The 26,195-nt window shown below is 41.8% G+C and overlaps 1 protein-coding gene across 1 annotated transcript in view; it reads right to left on the reverse strand.

Moving 5' to 3' along the window:
- PLCB1 (phospholipase C beta 1) overlaps window positions 1–26,195 on the reverse strand; it is an 865,647-nt gene that overhangs the window by 701,508 nt on the left and 137,944 nt on the right. The window lies entirely within an intron of this gene.

The following is a 26,195-nucleotide window of genomic DNA, read 5'->3' on the forward strand; positions in this document are numbered from 1 at the left end:
CTCGGGAGAAATAGCAGGAGAGTCCTTTGTAGGCCCAGTCCTAGCTAAAAATAGGAGGCTTCTATAAATACGAACGTACCACTAGATCATATGTATAATTAGACCGCGTGTAACCTAACAATTGTACAAAGTAGAAATATGTTCTGCCCTTTATGTCCACACGTCCATTATATGAAAATACCGCTCGGTACTCACACATGGTGGACACTAAAGGTACCGTCACACTTAGCGACGCTGCAGCGATACCGACAACGATCCGGATCGCTGCAGCGTCGCTGTTTGGTCGCTGGAGAGCTGTCACACAGACAGCTCTCCAGCGAACAACGATGCTGGTAACCAGGGTAAACATCGGGTAACTAAGCGCAGGGCCGCGCTTAGTAACCCGATGTTTACCCTGGTTACCATCCTAAAAGTAAAAAAAAACAAACGCTACATACTTACCTACCGCTGTCTGTCCTCCAGCGCTGTGCTCTGCACTCCTCCTGTACTGTCTGTGTGAGCACAGCGGCCGGAAAGCAGAGCGGTGACGTCACCGCTCTGCTTTCCGGCTGACCAACGCTCACAGCCAGAGCAGGAGGAGTGCAGAGCACAGCGCTGGAGGACAGACAGCGGTAGGTAAGTATGTAGTGTTTGTTTTTTTTTACTTTTAGGATGGTAACCAGGGTAAACATCGGGTTACTAAGCGCGGCCCTGCGCTTAGTTACCCGATGTTTACCCTGGTTACCAGTGAAGACATCGCTGAATCGGTGTCACACACGCCGATTCAGCGATGTCTGCGGGGAGTCCAGCGACGAAATAAAGTTCTGGACTTTCTTCCCCGACCAGCGACAGCACAGCAGGGGCCTGATCGCTGCTGCCTGTCACACTGGACGATATCGCTAGCAAGGACGCTGCAACGTCACGGATCGCTAGCGATATTGTCTAGTGTGACGGTACCTTAAGAGTGCTCCATGAATCCCGTTATCTTATAATGAAACCATTATAGCTTTACTGAGAATATAAGGTGAATGGTAATAAAAGTTTTGTGGTAATATAAGTACAAAGGGGTCCATTAGGTAGCCATCATGTTGGCTATCATTTTGCTAGACAAAATAGTTTCAATTGTTGAACTATTTTCCTTGGCTTTTTTTTTTTTTTACAGAATGTACAACGAAGGCTCAAAGTAGACATAAACAAAGCTATTCACTTGTCAGTGAGTTTTGAAGTTTCTTTACCTATAAACAAATGAAAAGTAATTTGATGTATTGATGACTTATCTTTAGGGGAGGATTCTCTTTTAAAAAAAAAAAAACAACACCTTTACTACAATTGACAGAACATAGCACAGGACATCTAGGAGAGGAACAAATGTAAAGGTACCGTCACACTCAGCAACTTTACAACGAGAACGACAACAATCTGTGACGTTGCAGCGTCCTGGATAGCGATCTCGTTGTGTTTGACACGCAGCAGCGATCTGGATCCCGCTGTGCCATCACTGGTCGGAGCTAGAAGTCCAGAACTTTATTTGGTCATCAGGTCGGCGTGTATCGTCATGTTTGACATCAAAAGCAACGATGCCAGCAACGTTTTACATGGAGCTAACAACCAGCGAGAACGATAAGTGAGTCGCCGTTACGTCACTGGATCGCTCCTGCATCGTTCTGAAGTTATTGTGTTTGACGTCTCTACAGCGACCTAAACAGCGACGCTCCAGCGATCGGCTCGTTGTCTATATCGTTGCAGCATCGCTGAGTGTGACGGTATCTTAAGGTTTCATTCACAAGTCAGTATTTTGTATCAGTGTGCCAAAACCAGAGATATTATCAGGCTTTGCTTACATAGCGCCATCATATACCACAGAACTTTACAACATTATCATCGTTGTCCCCATTGTGGCTCACAATCTAATTTCCCTATCAGTATGTCTTTGGAGTGTGAGAGGAAACAGGAGAACCTGGAGGAAACCAACGCAAACACGGGTGAGAAGATCAAAACTCCATGTTTCCCTTGGTGGAATTTGGACCCCGGAACCGGGTGCTGCAAAACAACAGTGCTAACAATTCATCCACCGTGCTATCCAGGAGTGGAACTTACAGAAGAAAACTATAATTAAAAGATTGCCACCTGTTCTATCTTTTAGGGCTCATTCTCACATGCGAGAAACTCGGATGAGTCTCGCAGGTCAATACCCGACACTGCACCCGGCGCTCAGATCGGAGCGTGCAGCCGCATAGGAATACATGCAGCCGCACGCTGCACTCCTGAGTGCCGGGTACAATGCCGGGTATTGACCTGCGAGACTCATCCGAGTTTCTCACATGTTGAGAATGAGCCCTTAGAGACACTCCTAGTTTTGGCATAAAAATACAGGTGAAATACTGGTCAAAGCTACTGATAATTGAATGAAACCTTACACAAAAAAAAATAAGGCACAAAGTGACATCTTATATCAGATAAAGGCAAAAATTGTGTTTCAAACCTTAAAATGAAATGTTGAAACAATCCTACACTTTCAACAAGAGATAACAATGATTTCACTTACGCCTAAAATGAAAGGCTCCACATGCATATGGTTAAGAAACAGTTAACAACAGATATAACAATGAAATGTCAACAGGAACAGAGTTTACAGGAAGTCCTTGAGAAGGCTACTAGGCTGAAGGCAATGAGATCCTATATCTGATAAGACCAAGAGCATGACAAGTCGGGTAGCATAAATTAGACAGACAAGAAAGAACAAAAGCACTAATCTCCCGCATGGCTTGATTGATATCTTTAACTCTGTTACATTTGGACATTAAGCACATTAATTAATTCATGTTTTAAAACAATGTTCGCATAACTAAGTATTCCTAAATTTTATTCATGATATTTTCTGCCATGAGGCTTGTATAGTGCACTCAGTAGAATGCAACTAATTAAAAATGAAGAGAAACGGCACCTCCAGCTAGCCTTTTTATTATACGCTGTGTGTCTCTTCTTAGTACTTTGAGTGCACAAGGGTGTACTCAGAGTGCTAAAGAACAACATTTACATGCATTGAGGTAATAACATTTACATGTAAATGAAAGACTTTTTTTCTCCACAGTATTTCACTGAAAAGAGCTACAATTTATTGCTCAGGGGTATTCTTCCTATTAAATTGAACACTAACACATGGGACGGAGGCATGAGACACAACAGATAGGTGCATTTGGTACATGCTTTCTAGTGCTGGATGAACGGAATTAACATATCCAAAGGAAAAATAGATGCGTTTTGGAGAAAAAGATTTAACAAAATTGCTGGAGCTTTCCTGTATGGCTGTAGATATGTCCAAAATGTTTTCACTGGAGGGGAAATGCAGTATTACATGGCAGCCATTCACATGTTACTGACTGATGTAAAGTACAGCCAGCAGAATGGGAGCCACTCTTACCTAACAGTTCTGGCACCTAGTGGGAACTATTAGACAATGGACAAGAGAGGTCACAAAGCTTCTGTAAGGGGGTGACCAGGGTCATCACGTGCCCCCTCTTCTTTGGACACTGTTCACATGATTACTTGCGGCATCTTGTCGTTCGCTAATGTTAGTGTAATGTTGCTGTATTGTTTATGTATTGTAATATGATGTATTTGGTGTTTGTTGTGTATAGAAGTAGGGATAGAAGATAGCATAGAGCAATAGAGGGATTAGATTAGTGGGGCATATTATAGTTAGGGAATAGGAGTATTAGTTTAGGTTTAGTTAGCATAGGGGTTTTTGAGTTGGGAGAGGCTACATAGTAGTTCAAATGATATTTGATGTCCACTATTGTCTATTTGTTTTGATCATCTAGCACAAAAGCATTTCTACAGATGTTTTCTAAACAACTTACTTTCCTTCCATAGTTTTATATTAATTTTTGTTTCATTATGCAATAACTACTTCCTGGAGGTGGCGCTAAATGGAGTGGCTGCCCCTTTTCCCTCACTGCATAAGAATGTATGCTTCATAAATTATACAAAGGACTGCATTAATGGAAACAAGCCATAATGGCACCATAACAGGGCCGGACTGGAACTAAAATTCAGCCCTGGCATTTGATACACAGGCCCACTTGTCGCATGGTGACTGTATAATATCTTTGTACACTTATAGGTTACAAGAAGTGAGGGGAGTGTACCACCACACGGGACATGCTGGGGGTCAACGAATACCCACCACACGGGACACACCAGGGTTGACGTGTACCCACATGGGACACGCCAGGGCTGACGATAATCTGTGACACGCCGGGGCCGACGTGTACCCACCACATGGGACACGCCAGGGCCGACATGTATCCGCCACATGGGACACACCGGGGCTAACGATAATCTGTCACACGTGACACGCCGGGGGTCAACGAATACCCGCCACACTGGAGACACCAGGGCCGACGTGTACTCAACACAATAATCGATAATCTGCCACACGTGACACGCCGGGGCCGACGTGTACCCACCACATGTGACACGCCAGGGCCGACATGTATCCGCCACACAGGATATGCTGGGGCAGATATATATGCGATACATATTTGTTATTTGAAAGTGAAATTATGGGTTGCCTACTCATACACATATATATGACAACACACATTCACGTTCACCCACACTGCAAAACACAAGCACACATTGGAAAATACACACATATGCACAGTCACATTGCAAAACACACACATGCATGTTCACACGCATTGCAAAGGACATACATACACGCTCGCACACATTGCAAAAGACACACACATTGCAAAACACATACAAGCACACTTACATTGCAAAACACACACTGCAAAAGATGCACAAAAAAGCAAGCTCATACACATAGGAAAACACACATACAGTAACCTGAAATTCCCTCATCTTGTCCTGCTGTCCTGTGCTGCTGCTCTGCACGCTATTGCTCCACACCTCCAGGTCCTAGCAGATCAATCTCATTCAGGGTATGTGCACACGTCAGGACTTTCTAGCAGAAATTTCCTGACAAAAACCAGACATTTCTGCCAGAAATCCGCATGCGTTTTTTTTTTGCGTTTTTTGTGCGTTTTTCATGTTTTTTTGTGTTTTTTTCCCAATGTATAGAATAGCGGGAAAAACGTGAAAAATCCGCAAAATGAATGAACATGTTGCTTTTTTTACCGCAATGCGTTTTTTTGCGGAAAAAAGCGCATCATAGGCACAAAAATTTCAGAATGCATTCTAAATGATAGGATGCATATGTAGGCGTTTTTAATGCATTTTTATAGCGTTTTTATCGCGAAAAACGCAAAAAAAAGCAGAAAAACCTGAACGTGTGCACATACCCTCAGAGATCTGCACATAGAGGAGGAGGATGCTGCCTGAGATCATGGTGTAAGTAATGCACCCTCCTCCTCTATTAGTGGTATCAGGAGCTGCCCTCTCACCACTGCGTGCACATCGCTGAGGCCGGCCATGTCTGCAGCTACATGTGCACGCTGCCCGTCCCGCCCCCTCCCCCATCATGCTGCACCACTAGGTGCCTGAAAAATTAAAGGGGCCGGCAGCCGGAAAGCGGCCCGCTACAGGCACCGGCCCCTCTGGCATTTGCCAGAAGTGCCCGATGCTCAGTCCGGCCCTGCACCATAATTACCAAGATAATTTTCTCTGTACTTTGTACGTTGAAAAGTGTTCATGTAATGGATTTACCATGACAGAGAGGGTCCCGAAGACCAAGGTGTCTAATTTCACATACTCCTGCACTGACTAGAAGCACTTCAACATCATATTAAATGGTGCAAGTTTCTGCTGGCAGGGGTTACATCTATTCAGTTGAGAGTCTCTGAAGCTTTCCTGCTTTGATGATCTCAGTTGTTCAGTGTTGGCCCTTCCCCTCTACTATTTATACTTCCCCTGGCAATAAGAATTGCCAATGTTTTAAACTGTCTGGTGTGGAGTTGAATGTGTTTGATGTGTAGGCGTTTGGAGTGTAAATCTAAAGACTGTTGCTTGGTGATTTGTCTGAGTGCAATTCCTCATCCTCTCCTATTTGGTTGTCCCTTCCTTTTACTTCCCGTTGTTCCCCTCTGGTGTTTGTAATTGCATATTTGTATGATTTGTATTTTAATTTATTTGTATGTATATGTAATTTGTTTGTATGTTTTCCCTTGTTAGTCTAGTTTGTATATTCCTTTATACAACTCCTCCCTTCCCTGGGTGGGGGAAGAGTGTCCGATAAGGGTTGGTTCAGGACAAGGTACCCAGCACTTCACCAGAAGTAATCAGAGGAGCAGGGTTTGGTAGGTTGCCCATAGCTTTAGGGATAGGGAAGGAGCCCCTAGCCCAGGAAAATAAAACTACAGTCATATGACAGCACATTTTGGCTTAGACAATACAACTTAATTTTACCTGTTAGCCTTGTAGTTACTAAAATAAGGAAAAGTTAAAACTAGGTTGAAATTTTACCTTTTTTCCAGAATTTAGTCTTGATAACCTCCCACTCACTTTTGATAAAGCTTACGTGAAACGCGCGTCAGGGGTGGATCCGGTCCCTGGGCATTGTGTCACACTCACCATGGGTAAGCTTTGTTGCTATTAGATGCATCGTTATTTTTTCTCTCCTCAGTGATAGCACTGGCCTATGTAATAGTCTGAGGGGTTTTTGTTATACTTAGGACAACTAGCTCCAGGAGTAACACTCTGGTTACGTGAACTATGTTTACATTTGATGCTGGATGCATCTATAGTCTGCATGATTAATAGTGACATATTATTAGCACCATGGTGACACACAATTGTTTTTCATGCCCGGGTGCCACTTGTTTGTTACTAGGGTCTCTTTTTTGTTTTTTTTATTACGTTAATTTATGTTATATATCATGTAATGGTATTTATAATAAAATTTATAAATTATTTTACCTAATTTATGTGTATATAACTCAGATTTGTTTGTTTTTTAAATGTGTATTGGGAGTATACACTTGCTATTTAGACAATCTATGGGTAAATACATAAAATCACTGAGACATTACCTGTCATATGGGACCCATATTCTTTCTGTGAGTTTGAGTATATTATTGCTATTATTGTATTTTTTGTTGTTGTTATTTTACTTGATATATTTTGATCCTACTCAATACTTTGCCATTAGCATTAAATCCATTAGAATTTATTTTAGACAAAATAGTATATTCATATTACAGCAACCTATATTAAAGGGACAAAAAAAAAACATTGAAAAACTGGAGCAAGCTCAGAGAAGAGCTATCAGGATGTTGAGCGAACTGCAAAGTATCTCCTACGAGGAACGGTTAAAGGATTTGGGAATATTTAGCTTGCAAAAAAGAAGGCTAAGAGGAGACTTAATAGCTGTCAACAAATACCTGAAGGGCTGTCACCGTGTAGAGGGATCATCCTTATTCACATTTGCACATGGAAAGACGAGAAGCAATGAAATGAAACTAAAAAGGAGAAGCCAGATTCGATATAAAAAAAACACTTTTTGATAGTGAGGTTAATCAATGAGTGGAGCAAGCTGCCAGGAGAGGTGGTGAGTTCTCCTTCAATGGAAGTTTTTAATCAGAGGCTGGACAGACATCTGTCTGAGATGATTTAGTGAATCCTGCTTTGAGCAGGGGGTTGGACCAGATGACCCAGAAGGTCCCTTCCAACTCTAACATTTTATGATTCTATGACAACATCTGCAAGGAGTTTGTATGTTCTCCCGGTGTTTGCGTGGGTTTCCTCCAGGTTCTCCAGTTTTCTCCCGCACTCCAAAGACAAACTGAGCTTGCAATTGTGAGCCCCAATGGGCACAGCGATGATGATGTCTGTAAAAGAGCTGCGGCATATGATGAAGCGATATAAGTAAACTTAATAATAAAGTATAATAAAAAATGAGCTCTAGTAATCTAGGAACATGCAACACACAAGAACAAGGGTACCGTCTCACAGTGGCACTTCGGTCGCTACGACGGCACGATCCGTGACGCTCCAGCATCGCTCTATTATCGCTCCAGCGTCGTAGACTGCGGTCACACTTCGCAATGCACGACGCTGGAGCGATAATTTCATGACGTATTTGCGATGTTGAAGTCGTATGGGACAGTCGTACGGGCATGTCACACAGGAGGTGCTCTCACAATTCAGAGCACATTTTGCATAATCTATGCGTGACGTTGTTCACGAGGGGCGTGTTGTGCTGCTAGCTAACTACACCTGTAATGTGCTGATTGGCCGTTGGTTACTGTGCTATTGTCACCTGAGTGCTATTGTTTATTGTATAGTTTAAAGTCCAGGGAATTTAGTTCTGGTTCAAGCACGTGCTCCAGAGAGAAAAGAATACAGCGCTCGAGAGCCGCGGTTTTATCGGCCGGGAACAATAGTACCACGTCTGTCGAATGAGCGCAGAGTATTGTACCGCGCAATCAGCACACAGGAGGTGGAGAATTTAGCGCTCCTACGTATCAAGCTCCTCCACCCATTACATCGTATACAATATCGTGCACACCTTTGTTACACGATGCGATCATGCCGCCACAGCGGGACATTTGACGACGAAAGAAATTTTCAAACGATCTGCTACGACGTACGATTCTCAGCGGGGTAACTGATCGCAGTAGCGTGTCAGACACAGCGAGATCGTAAGTATATCGCTGGAACGTCACGGATCGTGCCGTCGTAGCAACCAAAGTGCCACTGTGAGACGGTACCCTTATTCTAAACATTGGAAATGAAAAGATGACTGTGCGACTCTAATGCTTTATCTATGTGTAAACATTGATATGGACACAAGGAGAGTCAGGTTAAACTTTTATTTTTGCACTGTATCTGTTCTGTTTGCAAAATTGCTATTTTGGTACTCACACAGCCCTTGGAATTTGACCAATACTTACTTCTCTGGGAAAGCTCAGTAAAGAAAAAATAAGTCGCGACTCCGTCTTCTACTATGCACTGGTGAGTTACCAACCTCTAAGAGTTCATCTGTAATATAGTGACAATGTCAGCAGCACACAGAGGCAAACTACGGTATGTTGCTAGCATAAATATGTGTAGTGTGTATAGGGACCAATGCTTCTGGTAATATAGTCTTTCTTACTTTTCTAGTCCTGATACAATGGACAAGGAGAAAGAATTGAGGTTTTTCATGTGTTGCTGCTGTCCTAGATGCATTTTTCGGGATGCACTCGATGCAACTTTCACACAGTTGAGCTACAGTAAGTAGAAATTTTGACTCACCGCTGTGGCTGTGCTCTGCTTTCACTTTACGGCCAGCAGTCAGTGCAGGAACCAGACGGCAAGGGACAGACAGCTGAATGTAAGTATGTACTGTTTGTTTTTTTATGCTGGTAACCAGGGTAAACATCGGGTTACTAAGCGCGGCCCTGCGCTTAGTAACCCGATGTTTACCCTGGTTACCAGTGAAGACATCGCTGAATCGGTGTCACACACGCCGATTCAGCGATGTCTACGGGGAGTCCAGCGACGAAATAAAGTTCTGGACTTTCTTCCCCGACCAGCGATCTCCCAGCAGGGGCCTGATCGCTGCTGCCTGTCACACTGGACGATATCGCTAGCGAGGACGCTGCAACGTCACGGATCGCTAGCGATATCGTCTAGTGTGACAGTACCTTTAAACAGACAGGTCAGGGAGCATCCCTTCTCTAGATTAACGGCTACTAATCTGTTCTGCGATGACACAGGATCTTTCCTAATGATGGCTGTGACAGTGTGAAGAAAAATAGGGGAAACAACAACAAACCTGAAATGACAAACCCTTGCAATAACTGGTGTGCCCATAAAGCAGTAATTAGAGGAGTGATTATGGGCTTAGCTGCAAAAGAGAAAAAAGAGTCCAGGAAACAAATTCAAAACTTATCAAACAAAATTCGAGAATTGGAAAACAAATTACTTAAATTTACCACACCCCCCCAAAACTTGCAGACGGAACTATCTAAGTTGAGAACGGAACTCAGAGAGATTCTATTCTCACCTTACGATGCTATTGTGAAAATGTCAAACTACAAGTATTACACTTCCCATAACAGACCTACTAAATTTATGGCCAACAAAATTAAAAAGAAAAGAATTAACAATAGAATTAACAGGATTAATAAATTGGACGGGACGGGTAAAATTTCACACCCAAAAGAAGTAGCAAACGAGTTTGCAAAATTTTACTCAAAATTATATAATATTAATCCCAAAAATAATGACCCCATTGAGAAATTAGGAAAAATCAACAAAATCAAAGCTTTTTTGTCACAAATTAATCTTCCTACTCTAACTTCAGATGAACTCACCTCCCTTACAGCCCCAATTACCCCGAGCGAAATAGAAAGTGTAATCAAGGAAATCGGCCTTCATAAATCCCCTAGACCTGATGGGTTCACAAACGATTACTACAAAGCCTTTCCAGGTGCTCTTTCTCCACACTTGGCCGAGGTCTTTAATTATATTTTCCAAGGGGGATCTTTTCCACAGGAAATGCTAATGGCTACGATCTCAGTTATTCCAAAATCTAAAGGTGACCCCGAGGCTATAGAAAATTTTAGACCCATTTCCTTGATTAACGTGGACTTGAAGATTTATTCAAAAATCTTAGCAGACAGGATTAGCCTTATACTTCCAAGACTGATACCCAATGATCAGATGGGGTTCGTGAAAGGTAGGCAACCGGCAGATGCAACCAGAAGAATTATAGACATCATGAGTTGGGCTAGGAAAAACAAAACACCCCTAGCCTTATTGTCTCTTGACGCCGAGAAGGCCTTTGACAGGGTCGACTGGGACTTCTTGAGAGAGAGCTTGGCAAAATTCGGGTTTGATGAATCCATGATATCATACATCATGGCCCTCTACTCGAAGCCTAAAGCTAGCATCTGCTGCAACTGTCAAATTTCGGATCCCTTCTGTATCAATAATGGTACCAGACAGGGCTGCCCCCTCTCACCTATTTTATTTAATATAGCTATAGAACCCTTAGCCGAACTAATAAGATCTAATAACAAAATCACGGGCATCTCCACCTATACTAGGCATCATAAAATCACACTTTTCGCAGATGATCTAATATTAACTCTGTCAAACCCAGAAACCTCTATCCCTGAGGTGTTACTAAATATTGAAAAATTTTCTACTCTTTCAAATTTTAAAATTAACGAAGTCAAATCAAATATCCTACCCTTAGGCCTAGATAAAGATCAAATCCAAACCATAAAAAACTCAACTATGTTAAACTGGTGTGATAAAGAATTTACATACCTTGGCATTTTGATAAACAAAACCTTGAAAGGGACAATAAAATCAAATTTCAATCTCTTGAGCGAGATTATAAGCAAAGAAAACATCGCTCATAGAGATAACACTTTATCATGGTGGGGGAGGACCCTTACAATGGGACTTTTCATCTTACCAAAACTCTTCTACGTTCTTAGGTATATTCCCCTTCCGCTCTCGGACATCTGCTTCACTCATCTTCAAACACAGATTAAGACATTCATCTGGAACTCAAAAAAACCTAGAACAGCCACTCAAACTTTATATAAAAGGAAAACTAATGGTGGGATCAATGTCCCAAACCTCAAAGCACATTACCACACTCTTCTGATAAAGCAAAGCATTCACTGGCTTCAAAGTACGGACCCTCCGGTATGGTTTGATTTAGAGATGGCAATAAACAACAACTGCCATCCAAAGTCAATCATTCACAAAGTTCTTTTCAATATCCTTCCAGATTCTGTATCATACCCCCTTTTTCAGGCGATGGCTAAAGCCTGGAAGAAATTATCTTACCAGAAAAATGGCCTAAAACATTCAGATATCCTAAAAGACATTCCCATCTCCTTGGTTTATTCTATAATCAATCAAACTCTCCCTAAACTATGGGTAGACTCAAAAATTAAAAAAATAGGTGATATATATTCGGACCAAACTTTTGTAAATTTTCAAACCTTAAAAAGCAAATTCGGCATACACACATCTTCCTTTATGGATTATATGATTCTTAAAAAGAACATAGGGTCTTTCTTGGGAGACAAACCAAAATTCTCAGAATCTTCAATCAAATTGCTTAACAACATTGGCCATCGTATATTTTGGAGCCATAAATTTATTTATAATAACTTCAACTCAGATTTTAATATATCCAAAAGCCCCCCAATGATTAGGTGGGAACAAGATTTAAAGGATTCATACAATATTGAGGATTGGGAGGAGGCCTTCACCACTTCCTATCAATCAACTCTTTCCATGTCTCTCCAAGAAACCCATTTTAAAGTGATCTCGCGGTGGTACTACACCCCAAGTAGGTTGGCACACATAGGATCAACAAACTCTTCCCAATGTTGGAGAGGATGTGGCCAAAAAAGTGACATGATCCACATATTTTGGAGCTGCCCAATGGTAAACCCTCTCTGGAAAAAACTTTCTAGAGAGGTCATCAGCAAACTTACCAATATTCCCTTCAGTTTACAACCCCAAAATGCTCTGCTGTCTATTGGACTTGATCAGCTCGACCAAAACTTGAAACTAACTATAATTCATTTATGTCTCGTGGTGAAGAATTTTATTGCTTTTCATTGGAAAAGTCAACAGATACCATCAGTAAAAGATATCATACTAAGAGTTTCTCAGCACAGATCCCATGAATTTCATTTTTCAATAGCGAATAACCAGTGTCTAAAATTCATGAAAAAATGGTCCAGATGGGACGAAATATTCCCTACCCCGATAACTTGAAGTGTTAATCAAGTTCAGGCTCCATTTATTAATCATAATGTGTTTATCTTGATTTATGTTTTATGTGGTTCTAATTTACACTCTTGGTTTCATTTCAAGACGCTTAGTAATATGCTTGCAAAAATCTGTACATAGTTCTTGTTATCATATTTGTCCGATACAAATTTACTGTATGATCATCATTACACCCCATTGTTAGGGGTTTGTTTTTCCCTACCTCCATATCCCTCTCCCTCCCCTCCTCCCCCTCCTGACTTATGCCTTCCGGTTAAAGTTTAAAAGTTAATAAAACATTTTGAAAGCGAAAAATAGGGGAAAGAAAATGGATAACTATGATTGATCTTCTACAGCACCTAAGAAAGGGAAAAAGAAACAAGTAATTTCCTTTTTGGAATATGTCTATCTTTACACAAATAGATTATTTTTACTGGTACAAGATGGGAAGGGAAAAGTAAGGAAACAAAAGAAGGAAGGAATTAAGAAAGAAGAAAAAGAAGGACGAAAGGGGGAACCAGGGCGCGAGGATGGGTAAAGTGGAGAGAAAAAGAAAGAAAGAAAAAAGAAAGAAAGGGAAGAAAGAAAGAAAGAAAGAAAGAAAGAAAGAAAGAAAGAAAGAAAGAAAGAAAGAGAAAGAAAGAAAGAAAGATAAAAGAAAGAAGAAAAAAAAAATGAAAAAAATGCTGCCATTTCCCATGGCGGTCTTCAATTCTCCCATTCCCCGAGACCCACAAACAGACCTGGTGGTGGAGTCGGCATACTCCTGTCCCCACAATGCACCTTCCACCTTCCAGGTCATCCCACCAACTCCATCACGCTCATTCCCTTCTTTTGAGGTCCACACCATCAGGCTCTTCCGTCCCCTCTCCCTCAGAATAGCAGTCATATACCGGCCCCCAGGCTCACCCACCCACTTCCTGGACCATTTCTCTGCCTGGCTGCCGCACTTCCTGTCCTCAGAACTCCCAACCCTTATCCTGGGAGACTTCAACATCCCCATAAACAGCCCAACTTCTACATCTGCATCCCAGCTTCCATCACTAACCACTTCACTTGGCCTCGCACAGCTCTCAACCTCTGAGACACACAAAGACGGTAACACCCTTGACCTGGTCTTTGGCCGGCTGTGTTCAATCTCCTACCTAAATAACTCTTCCCCTCTCTAACCACAACATTCTCTCCTTCATGCTCACAAATCCTCGCTCACCCCAGCACCCTCCTACCTAAAAATTCAGTCAGAAATCTACAAGCCATTAACCCTCATACACTTTCAGACTCCCTACACTCATCATTGTCCCCAATCTCTTCTTTTTCCTGTCCTGATCTGGCTGTACATCACTACAATGACACTCTTAGAAGCACCCTAGACCAAGTAGCTCCCCTTAGGCTGTTTTCACATAACATTCATGACTTCATCAGGAAATCCGTCTAAATTTAAAACAAAAACGGAATCTACCCTGAAAGTGCCATGAGTACAATGAGACTTATGAAGTCCAAAGTCTGTAACTGTAGAATACATTTTGCCTCCTTTCTGGTGGTCTTCACCTTTTTAGCCACAGACAATAATGTAGTCTAAAAAAAGGCAGATACTGGTAGAGAGGAGAAGAAGGAATTCCAAAGACTGGAGGAGAACACAGAAGCTTAGCTTTAGCATTTAGTTTAAGTTTTTCGACTTTTGGACAATATGTTCATTTCTTATAGCTAAGTATAGAAAAGGGGCAAATATGTGAAAAGATAAGGGATGGTAGGGAAGGGCAGATAAGATGGGAAATAGAGAGGAGTGATAGGTTTGAGGAGAGTGAAGGCGGTCACTACAGATTTCTGAAGATGTACCAGTAACAATCTGCTAATCATGGGGCCCATTACAATTGGGTTGCCTAGAGGAGGCAGCCACTATACGAAATTCATGCTGTTGGTATAGAACGGTGCATGACAAATGCTGAAATAAATATAAAAAAACTATTTCACATGATTTTGAATGAAAGAAAACCTCTTAAATATTTCCCAGGCCCCGACAATCTAATCACAATTAGAAGCTTTCTCTAAAAAGTCACAAAGTTACTAATTTCCAAATGTAGCAAACATGCTGTAGGTTTGAGTGACATTTTTGGCTAATTGCTAGTCAATTAGGTCATAATAAACAGGGCTTCAATTAATTATTTCAGAGCAAAGCTGACTGTCATCCAATATGTCTAAAAATGTGCTATTTCATCGGAATGTACTCTAAGCACTGCTGTCTTCATTATGTGGTCTGGCACAATCTCTTCTGGCAATTAGCTTCATAACATGATTATCATCTCCGCAAGCTTAAAGGATGTGTCCACCTACAGTACACAAAGTGAATTTTAACTAACTACATCCTCTACCAGAACTTTAAGGACATAAAGCCAGAAAATCCTGGAACAGTCACCTCACCTAACTCTACAGAAGACGCCAACTCTTTCCTTTGCCTATTTTCAAAACAACAAATTGGAAAATGTGACATTTTACCAAGAGTATTAGTAACACAATTGTTATTCTATCAGCACATGACCCAGTAACTAAAACAATGCTGCATATATACCACAGTCAAAACCCCAGAAAAAAAGTAAATGAGCAAACCCTCTGGTAACATAGTAACATAGTTAGTAAGGCCGAAAAAAGACATTTGTCCATCCAGTTCAGCCTATATTCCATCATAATAAATCCCCAGATCTACGTCCTTCTACAGAACCTAATTGTATGATACAATATTGTTCTGCTCCAGGAAGACATCCAGGCCTCTCTTGAACCCCTCGACTGATTTCGCCATCACCACCTCCTCAGGCAAGCAATAAATACATAGTAATAGAACACATAAATAACATAGGGCACTTTGATAACACTATTTTGATTTAAAAAAATACACTGCTCAAAAAAATAAAGGGAACACTAAACAGAATATAACTCCAAGTAAATCAAACTTCTGTGAAATCAAACTGTCCACTTAGGAAGCAGCACTGATTGACAATCAATTTCACATGCTGCTGTGCACATGGAATAGACAACAGATGGAAATTATTGGCAATTATCAAGACACCCCCTATAAAACGAGTGGTTCTGCAGGTGGGGACCACAGACCACATCTCAGTACCAATGCTTTCTGGCTGATGTTTTGGTCACTTTTGAATGTTGGTTGTGCTTTCACACTCGTAGTAGCATGAGACGGACTCTACAACCCACACAAGTGGCTCAGGTAGTGCAGCTCATCCAGGATGGCACATCAATGCGAGCTGTGGCAAGAAGGTTTGCTGTGTCTGTCAGAGCAGTGTCCAGAGGCTGGAGGCGGTACCAGGAGACGTGGAACGGGCTATAGGAGGGCAACAACCCAGCAGCAGGACCACTACCTCAGCCTTTGTGAAAGGAGGAACAGTAGGAGAACTGCCAGAGCCCTGCAAAATGACTTCCAGCAGGCCAGGTGTGGGATGAGATCCATCAGAACACCACCCGCCGCCTTATCAGGAGCATGCCCAGGCGTTGTAAGGAGGTAATACAGGTACATGGAGGCCACACACACTACTGAGCATCATTTCCTTGTCTTGAGGCATTTCCACTGAAGTTGGATCAACCTGCAACTTCATTTTCCACTTTGATTTTGAGCATCATTCCAACTCCAGACCTCCGTGGGATATTAGTTGTGATTTGCGTTGATCATTTTTAGGTTTTATTGTTCTCAACACATTCCACTATGTAATGAATAAAGATTTACAACTGGAATATTTCATTCAGTGATATCTAGGATGTGGCACTTTAGTGTTCCCTTTATTTTTTTGAGTAGTGTAATAAAAACCATTCAACCGCGACAAGGTGACCCAATCGGGATGGTCCTATCCTGTCTCTAGCATTAAAAAGTTACCTTGTGTCAGCCAACCTCAGTGTGGAGAAGGGCAGAGCAGCACAGGAGCCCATCTGTACCAACACCAACAATATATGGTACATCGTAGTAGTATAAAAAAAAAAAATCAGTGTTCAATTTTATAGAACTGCATCGGTAAGTCCTGTAGAGAACTAGTAGAGAACTAGTAGAGAACTAGTAGATAACTAACAGCCATGGGCAATATACAGCCCACCAATGTGTATTGTACAGATCACAACCCTTCCAGGTGATTAAGAGTTTACAAAATTGTAGAAGGAACATTATTCCTTTTACCTGCCGCTGCAGAACCTCTTTCTAAAGAAATTGGAGTGCGTCCTGTCTACCATTTATAAATTGAAGGTTATGAGACAATCTCATCCTTTTCATAAAGATCTGCAACGTCTACATTTTTATGTTTCGCAGACAGACACATTATAATATAGCAACGGTTGCACAATCTCTTCTGCAAGAAAGTGTTAGTGGGCGACATAGGAAAAGTCACTTTCTACCGGAGAGATCTGTGACAGACTGCAGGTGCCAGAGAGATGAGCAACACCTACGTATGGGAGCTCCTCGGATTGCTGTATAAATGTCAGCACTGACATCACAATGTAATCCTCATACAAATGTCAGCGCATGTCAATGGAAAATTACTATCTGATTAGTGGGGTCTGACTGCTGGGACCGCCAAGGATCTGGAGAACAGACTTCTGAAAGGCAGTGGTGGTTGTACAGGCACAACATTACTCTGTTCTTTATGGGACTGTTAAGGTACCTTCACACTAAACGACGCTGCAGCGATCCAGACAATGATCCGGATCGCTGCAGCGTCGCTGTTTGGTCGCTGGAGAGCTGTCATACAGACAGCTCTCCAGCGACCAACGATGCCGGTAACCAGGGTAAACATCGGGTTACTAAGCGCAGGGCCGCACTTAGTAACCCGATGTTTACCCTAGTTACCATCCTAAAAGTTAAAAAAAACAAACGCTTCATACTTACCTTCCCCTGTCTGTCCCCGGCGCTGTGCTTCTCTGTACTGGCTGTGAGCACAGCGGCCGTAAAGCAGAGCGGTGACGTCACCGCTGTGCTTTCCGGCCGCTGTGCTCACAGTGAGTGCAGGAAAGCACAGCGCCGAGGGACAGACAGCCGAAGGTAAGTATGAAGCATTTGTTTTTTTTACTTTTAGGATGGTATCCAGGGTAAACATCGGGTTACTAAGCGCGGCCCTGCGCTTAGTAACCCGATGTTTACCCTGGTTACCAGCGAAGACATCGCTGAATCGGTGTCACACACGCCGATTCAGCGATGTCAGCGGGAGAGCCAGCGACGAAATAAAGTTCTGGCCCTCTAGCTCCGACCAACGACATCACAGCAGGATTCTGATCGCTGCTGCGTGTCAAACTGAACGATATCGCTAGCGAGGACGCTGCAACGTCACGGATCGCTAGCGATATCGTTTAGTGTGAAGGTACCTTTAGGCAGAGACATCCGAGTCCTGCGGACAGCTGATAATGCTGGGAATATCCATCCGCGTTATATACTTTGAGTTTCACTACATTTTCCCATCTGTGTGTTAGGTTAGGTTATAGCACATATGGATTGGTATAATTCTCGTTTTCTAAATGTCTTACAAGGTCACTAAAGCATTAAAGGGGTTGTCGATTCTTGCCAAAAGTCTGCAATCACTCTATATGTTTGCCAACTTCTGAATCATTACAGCATATGTATTGAATGAGGTTGCAGACGTCTAGTCGGAATGAGGTCGGAAGTATGCACATCGTATACTTGCAGTCACATCACCGGAGGATCCTGACAGCATGCAGGGTGCACACTATAAGGATTCAGAAGTCTGCAGTCACAAATAGTGACTGCAGAAGAGCGGACGAGCCCTTTAATAACAGAAAACAAATGCATCTTATCTTTTTTTTACGTCTGCTGACGCATAGTGAGGTGACCTACAAGAGTTAGGATACCGTCCCGATTGGGGTACACTTCTTCGTGCGTTGGCTTTTAGGTTTTTGTTTTATCAACAAAATGTTAACTAAGTTCCCCATGTTCTTTACAAGTACTAGTACGATTTCCTTATTTACTGCATAGTATTTGCTCATTTTGTTTTTATCTTATGTCCTGCCCTTTAAAGGGAACATGTGATTAGGAGTAACGCTGTTAAACCTGCAGATAAGGGGTTAATCTTTAAGCTAACAGTGTTATTATGCTCTTCGGCGCCTGCAGGGAGAAAATGATATTTGTTCTCCCCACCAGCATTTGGTATTCAGTTGTAGGGGTGGGGGCGGCGCCGGTTCAGCTGTAACCACGCATCGGCCCTGACTGGCAGTGGCTCTACATTGCGGCTGGCTGTCAGTCAGGGCCTAGGGCGCGGTTACATCGGCCGCACTCTACGGCGTTGCCCCCGCCTCCGTGACTGAATACTAAATGCTGGCAGGGAGAGTAAAGATCCCCTTCTTCCGGCTGAACTCGGCTGCATGCAGGTGCTGGACAGCATAATACTGTCAACCTGCAGTTTAATCTGATATCTGCATGTTATCAGCATTATTTCTGGTGACAGGTTCCCTTTAATAACAAGTAAAGATTTGTACAAAATATTGTAGATGGTATATATTTATGAATTGGCTATGAAGAACACAAACATAAAAGCGCACAGATAAAATTGATGAGCTGGACAGAATGACTTACGGTAATGAAGAAATTAACAAATCAGACGTTCTTGAGTAAAGTCCGGAATGACCTGTGCTTGTGACCATTTTAGCTGATGTATCTAGGAGCCCGGAAGGACGCAGAGTAATACTGGATGCACTACCTATAACTGCCATAGCACAGCCAGATGCTCGAGAGGACAATGTAATACAATATGGCACAGACACTTGCACACAACCTTGACATGATCACAGAATGAATTTCTTTGTAGCTTTTAATTGGTCACTTGATCTTTTCATGGTCAAATGTTTCAGATCTAAATGGCAGGATCTATGTCTTTAAAGGTTCATGGACATGTTCTGTAGCACAGTGCTGGATAAAAGGGTTGGATAATGGTACAAATGCTAAAGCATAACTGAGACTGTAATAATCATGTTAATAATAAAATTATCCGGAGAAAATGTATTAGTGCATGCTATATTAATTACAGCCATTATCTGGAAATTAAAAGAGCCCATCAATGAACTATGGTCTATCACTTTAACCCTTTGCATATTGTATGTTGGCACTCTTCCTCAAAATGAGTACCTGACACCCGAGTTACTCCCCACCAGAAAATCAATATTAAGTTTCCGCTTCATGGGGGCAGCTGGGAAATCATACCAGACTGTTTGGTGCCTTCCATAGAGCAACATGGAATGGCCACCTGCATGGTCTCAACGGAAGTCCTAATGACGGGTAGGAAACCTCTTGATTGTTCATGATCTTAGTGGATGCATGTTAAGTCAACTAAAATGTTTCCCCTTTCCAGTGGATAGGTAATTATTGCAATTATCTTTAAATACCTGAAACGGTTTAATATTTTGAACATCATACTATGAACAGGCAAAGGGATTAGTGGTGCCTTATCAGAATCCTGATGAACACAGGTGCCAGGAACAAGTGGCTGGATACCACTCATTAGCAATAACAAAAAAGGAGGAAAAAGTTCCAGCACCAGGCGTCTTTTCATAAAAATCTTCAATATTTTATGGTCATGTCAAGAAACAAAAACATTATGCGGGGACGTAGTCCTTAAACGCCTAACGCGTTTCGAACAAAGTTCTTAGTTATAGGCATATGAACAATACAATACATGAAATGTATGGTGCTGGAACTTTTTTCTCCTTTTTTGTTATGTTTAATATTTTTAGCTGCTTTGGCAAAGTACGATGTCAGTGATGGCCAAGAATGAAAATGTATACAACTGTATTGCATAAGATCTCCACCCGAGTAGATTTTGCATCCTTCAAGCCCAATAGCTTTTGGAGATTTTTTACAGTCAGGAAGATGTACTAAGTTTTGGTCCATGAAGAATGCAATCAACCTTTTATTTTATCGGTATTTCTGCGGCTCATGCAGATTTAAAGAGGAATAATGAGAAAAATCGGTCATTAAAGGAAAACAAATAAGTTTTGAGAAATCCAATCCATCCACACATTCTGGAGTGAAAAGCTGGAGTTAAGAATAGTCATCTACCCCAGAGTTATCCTATTTTACCAGTAAAAATCGCTATGAAGCATATTCTTTACATCAGCAGTCAGCACCAAAAATGCTTATATTCGTAGTCAACTGAGATTTAAAAGGAAAGAATATACAAAAGAAGTGAGCTATAAAAAAAGAAAGAAAAGAATCCAAAATATATCTCGAAACACAGCAAGACACCTTTAGTTTGACTGTTTGGGTGACATTTCTTTGAGCCCTTGTTATACTGTGGTCCATAGGGAACTCTAACATTATTCTCCATGGACTAAAAAAAGAAATTCTACTACTTCAAAAATGACCAGGTCTAAAAATGACACAAAATATGCTTTCCATCTTCTTACTTAAAGGGAGCCTGTCACCACAAAAATACTATTAACATGCATGTATGGGGTTAATCTGCAGGTTAATAGCGTTATTTATCTGCTCCGCTCCAATGTTGCAGGGAGAAAATTAACTTTATTTTCTCTGCAGCGGTCCGGTTTCAGTCACAGGGGTGGCACCAGAGCTGGTTGAGTCACCACTCTGAGTATACAGTAAGCCGGCTGTAACCGTGTCCCAGGCCCGACTGACAGCTAACTCCAATGCAATGTCAATCAGGGCAGGGGGAGTGGTTACAGTTTAATTTAAATATGGCCTAATTTAAATATGTATTAAAGGATAAAAAAAATTGAATAATACAGATTAAGTATGATGCCAACAAAAGTGCCCCCAATCACAGTATGATACCCCCACAGTGAATTCCTACACAGTACCGTCCACACACACTGTAAGATGACCCTACTGTACCCCCTCTCTCAATCCCCCTCGACAAAGAAAGGTGACCCCATAACATTATGATTCTCAAACTGTAATCCCCAGACAGTCCTCCATACAGTACAATGGCCAGAAAGTACTCCATACAGTATAGTGAGCACTGCATAGTCCTCCATACAGTATAATGGGGCCCTGTATTGCCTTACATACAGTATAATGGTCAAACATAGTGCTCTCTACAGTATAATGGCCCCACAGAGTGCTACATAGAGTATAACAGCAACCTGCATTGTCTTCCATCAGAATAATGGACCCCACATTAAGAAATAAATAAATACTCACCTCTCCTCATTCCCCCACTACTGCTGTCTCAGCGACACTCTTCATTGCTCGGCCCTACAGGGGCGCTGTAATGACATCATCGCACCCGCTATGCTGAGACGTCAAAGAGGGACAATGATGGTGGAGGGAGCATAAGCTGACACTCCCCCCTCCATCATTGCTTCAACTGTATCCAGGATGCCGTTATAGTTGAAAGTGTGATGCTAGGTGGGGGTTTACTCAGCATCACAGGCTAAATATACTCACCTTGCGGGCTAGTTTTTGCCTGTGGGCCAGAGTTTGACATATGTGGTCTAAGCTCTGCATTTTACCTTAGGTCCTTGTCACATTGTGTCTCTGCAGTGCGGCCATAGGCTTCTGCCTTTATCCCCTAGCCATAGACAGAATGGAGTTCAAATAATTTCTGTGTGTGATTTTTATTCTGCTAGTGCACATGTGTTCCAACAGCCACAGAAAAGTGGACACTATAAGAAAAAAAAACACAAACTGAGACTTTAAGAAAAAAAAGGACAGTCAATTTCAGAAAAAAAGTCACAAATAGAATTAATTTGAACTCCAATTGTATCATTGCGGTCTATGGCCCCATCAAGGATTTGTCTGGATCCTGTGTTAGGGGGGATTCGGGCAAAAGCCCAGGATACACTGCAGAAACACAATGTGAACAGGGCTTAATATACTGTTGTCTTTATGAAATAGTCAGCTTCCTAAACTATTCCTAGCTGTCCCAGTATACCTGCAGCACTGTTAATAATAATAATAATAATCTTTATTTATATAGCGCCAACATATTCCGCAGCGCTTTACAGTTTAACACACAAAAGTCATAAGTAACAACGTTAACAATACAATAATTAAAGCAAAATAAGACGACCCTGCTCGTGAGAGCTTACAATCTACAATGAGGTGGGGGAGATACAAAGCACAGGTGTGTATTTACAATGATGTATTTACAATTATGGTCCATCTTCAGGGGGTGGGGGATAGATAGGGATAGTGAATGGGCTACACACACACACAAACATAAAATGACTGATTAGTGAACGTGATAGGCCGCTCTGAACAAATGTGTTTTGAGCGAGCGCCTAAAACTATGCAAATTATGGATGGTCCTAATATCTTGGGGTAGAGCATTCCAGAGGATTGGTGCAGCACGGGAGAAGTCTTGGAGTCGGGAGTGGGAGGTACGGATTAGTGCAGAGGTTAATCAAAAGTCATTTGCAGAGCGCAGTGGTCTGTTAGGCTGATAGACAGAAATGAGGGAGGAGATGTAAGGGGGTGCCGCACTGTGGAGAGCTTTGTGGGTGAGAACAAGTACTTTGAATTGTATCCTGTAATGAATGGGCAGCCAGTGTAATGACTGGCGAAGAGCGGACGCGTCCGAGTAACGATTAGCCAGATGGACGACCCTGGCTGCTGCATTAAGGATGGACTGGAGAGGGGAAAGTCGAATGAGGGGGAGGCCAATTAAGAGAGCGTTACAGTAGTCCAGGCGGGAGTGGATCAGGGCGACAGTGAGGGTTTTAGCTGCCTCCATGGTGAGAAAAGGGCGGATTCTAGAGATGTTTTTTAGGTGTAAGCAGCACTGTTGATTCTTTCAGCATTTTTCTCTATTCAAATTAATCGAAAATAAAAATGCAAGTGTAAATTCTGCAAAAACACATACAAAAAAACACACTAAATGTGCGTACTGTGTGCAGAATTTTTCCTACCAGCAGTCTGGTTTTTAATGCAGAACAATCTGCAGCAAAAAATGGTGCATGTGAACAAACCCTAAAGGGGCTTTCTGAAAATATACGGCAATCATTTTTTAGCAGGAACGATAAATCCCCCATGGCACCAGCTACGAAACTGCGGTGGGTCTATGCCAGTCCTGGCTCTTTGCTGCAGTGATCTTGTGGCTGCACCGGTTAAAACTTTGAGGAACATATAGGACTTTTTTCATATTGCATTTTATTCTGCTGTTAATGGAGTAGGATGTACAAAAATGCATTGTGCCATTTTTTCTATTCTTTGATTGTTAGGACTCATTCACACAACCATATTTTCTGTCCGAGCGTTGTCTGTGAAAAAAACGTACAGCACTTAGACCAATGTTATTCAACGGGGCAGTGCAGACGAGTGATTTCTTTTTTCCACTGACGAATCTGCATGTAAAAAAAAAAAAAAAATTGCAGCGTGCACTATTTTCTACTGTAGGTGCACAAAACAATCAGATGTCAGACGGAGCAACAGCATAACATCGGATTTTTACAGATATATTACAATCCTGTAATATAGGAAACTGTAAATGTTCTTGTAAATAATTAAAAGCTGCTGTAAAAAAACCTGATTGTAAATGGAGAACGAGTGAGAAAAAAAAATCATTCTTTTCTGGAAGAAACTCTGAAAAATGTACTATACACTCGTGTGAACCTACCCTCACTGTGTTATTGTTGGCATTTTTCAGGATTGGGGACCTTACTTTGCATTTCGTCCAGGGACTCGATTTGTCCAAAACCGCTCCTGCCCCATTTCACAGCATTCTGATATCCTGTCTGTATGTCCCAAATCCCCTATGCAAGGCACAAAAAAGATCTTTTATTATCCCCATAGACGGAACTGTCTGGTCCAATGGGTGTCTCTGGTCTTTAAAAAGGTCTTCTTTCGATTGTCGTCTTCCTTCCTTGCTTCATGTGGATGACATGTCCTACGTCATCCACACAGAGTCCACCATCGCACTCCTGCACAGGCGCACTTCTTTCTGCAAAGCCAAGGGCAGAGCAAAGTACTGTAGTGCGCATGCGCCAGGAATGGCCAAAAAGCGACGATGGTCCGTAGGTAAAGACGGCGCATGTGCACCACAGTTCTGATATTCATGACCTATCCAAAGAAGTTTTGGGCAATCCCTTTAAGTTGGATTTTTTGGGGGATCTCAATTACTACTATGAGCTGTAAGTAAAATAAAAACAATGGCAGAGTCTGTCCATAAGCTCACAAGGACAAATTGCTATAGATGATATGGTATAGGTCATTACTGAAAAGCAGTAAAAGCTCGTTGTATATACCGCAGGGTGACTGACTAATCACTTGACTAATGAGACAATGTAGATGTGGATAATAAATACCAGGATGACGTGATCCTGTTACATTAGCCTAAAACAATGAATCTTGCTATCAATGACATCAGACTTCTAAATAGAGCAGCATCTGCCTAATGAACACATCTAGTAATGAAAAATCCCTAATCTATTCATTAGGATGCTGAATAAAATAGTATTACATAATAATAAGTAAATATTAGAAGGGACATCTCTGTTTATATGATATACAGAGGGATATGTTTGTACTGGAAATACAAAAAAATTAAACCAAATGAAGAAACCAAACAGGAATAGACTGATAGTGAAAATCCCCGCTCATAAGGTCCATGATCATGGCAACGATTCTCACATATCTAACAATATGATTTTTCATGAACTACAGAACTGGCATTAGCTCTTTAGGGCTGCATTTTTTGAGCATAGATGGAACCTGTCATATGCATTTTCCACATATAAACATCAGCTTGTCTGTCAAACAAGATCCATGCTCAGGCCAGAATACCTGGTCCAAACGCATGGTCTCCTGACCTGAGCTAGCCTCATATATGCCTATGAGACAGGTAACCTGGTGGTCTGGACAACTGGTCCAGTCTGAACATGAACCACGTGTCATGGACATATGAAACCGGCTTTACCAACTTACTTTTATACACTATAAATATTTTAAAAAGGCACAGTGCAATATGCTAAATACCCATGATAAGTGGCAACGTAATATGCCAATAACCCATAACTAGTCATTTAAATAGGACACACCTTAATTGTGTTGTCCAGACACAGGCTACAAGTTTGCAACCACGCTATGTGACTGCAGACTTGTGAATCCTCGCATTGCGTGCACTTCACGCTAGAAGGATTTTACGGTGACTGCAAGGATATGATTTGCATACATGTAATCATGTACCAACTAGATGGCCGCAGCCTCGCTCAATGCAAATGTATTGAGCGAAGTCAGACTGAGTCTAGTCAAAATGTGTCTGAAAGTCTGCAAATCGCAGTGTGTGTAATGTGAGGATTCACATACTACCTTGGCTTGGTTATTTTTACAGGGAAAGGGCAACAAACTGGGGGAAATAAACCCATTCTGTAACTCAGTCCAGAATAAATCTACTTTATGTTGGTGGCCACAAGGTGTAGACTTTCAGGCAGTAAGAGATGGACTTTTCGAAACTAATTTTTTTTTTAAAAAAAAGGGCCGGATGATTTCCTGAGTACACATAACATTGTGGTTATAGATAATTTAGTGACTACATGTATAATTGGTAGAGAAAGGTTGAACGTCATGGACC

This window comes from Ranitomeya imitator, chromosome 5 (assembly GCF_032444005.1).
Source record: "Ranitomeya imitator isolate aRanImi1 chromosome 5, aRanImi1.pri, whole genome shotgun sequence".
NCBI lineage: Eukaryota > Metazoa > Chordata > Amphibia > Anura > Dendrobatidae > Ranitomeya > Ranitomeya imitator.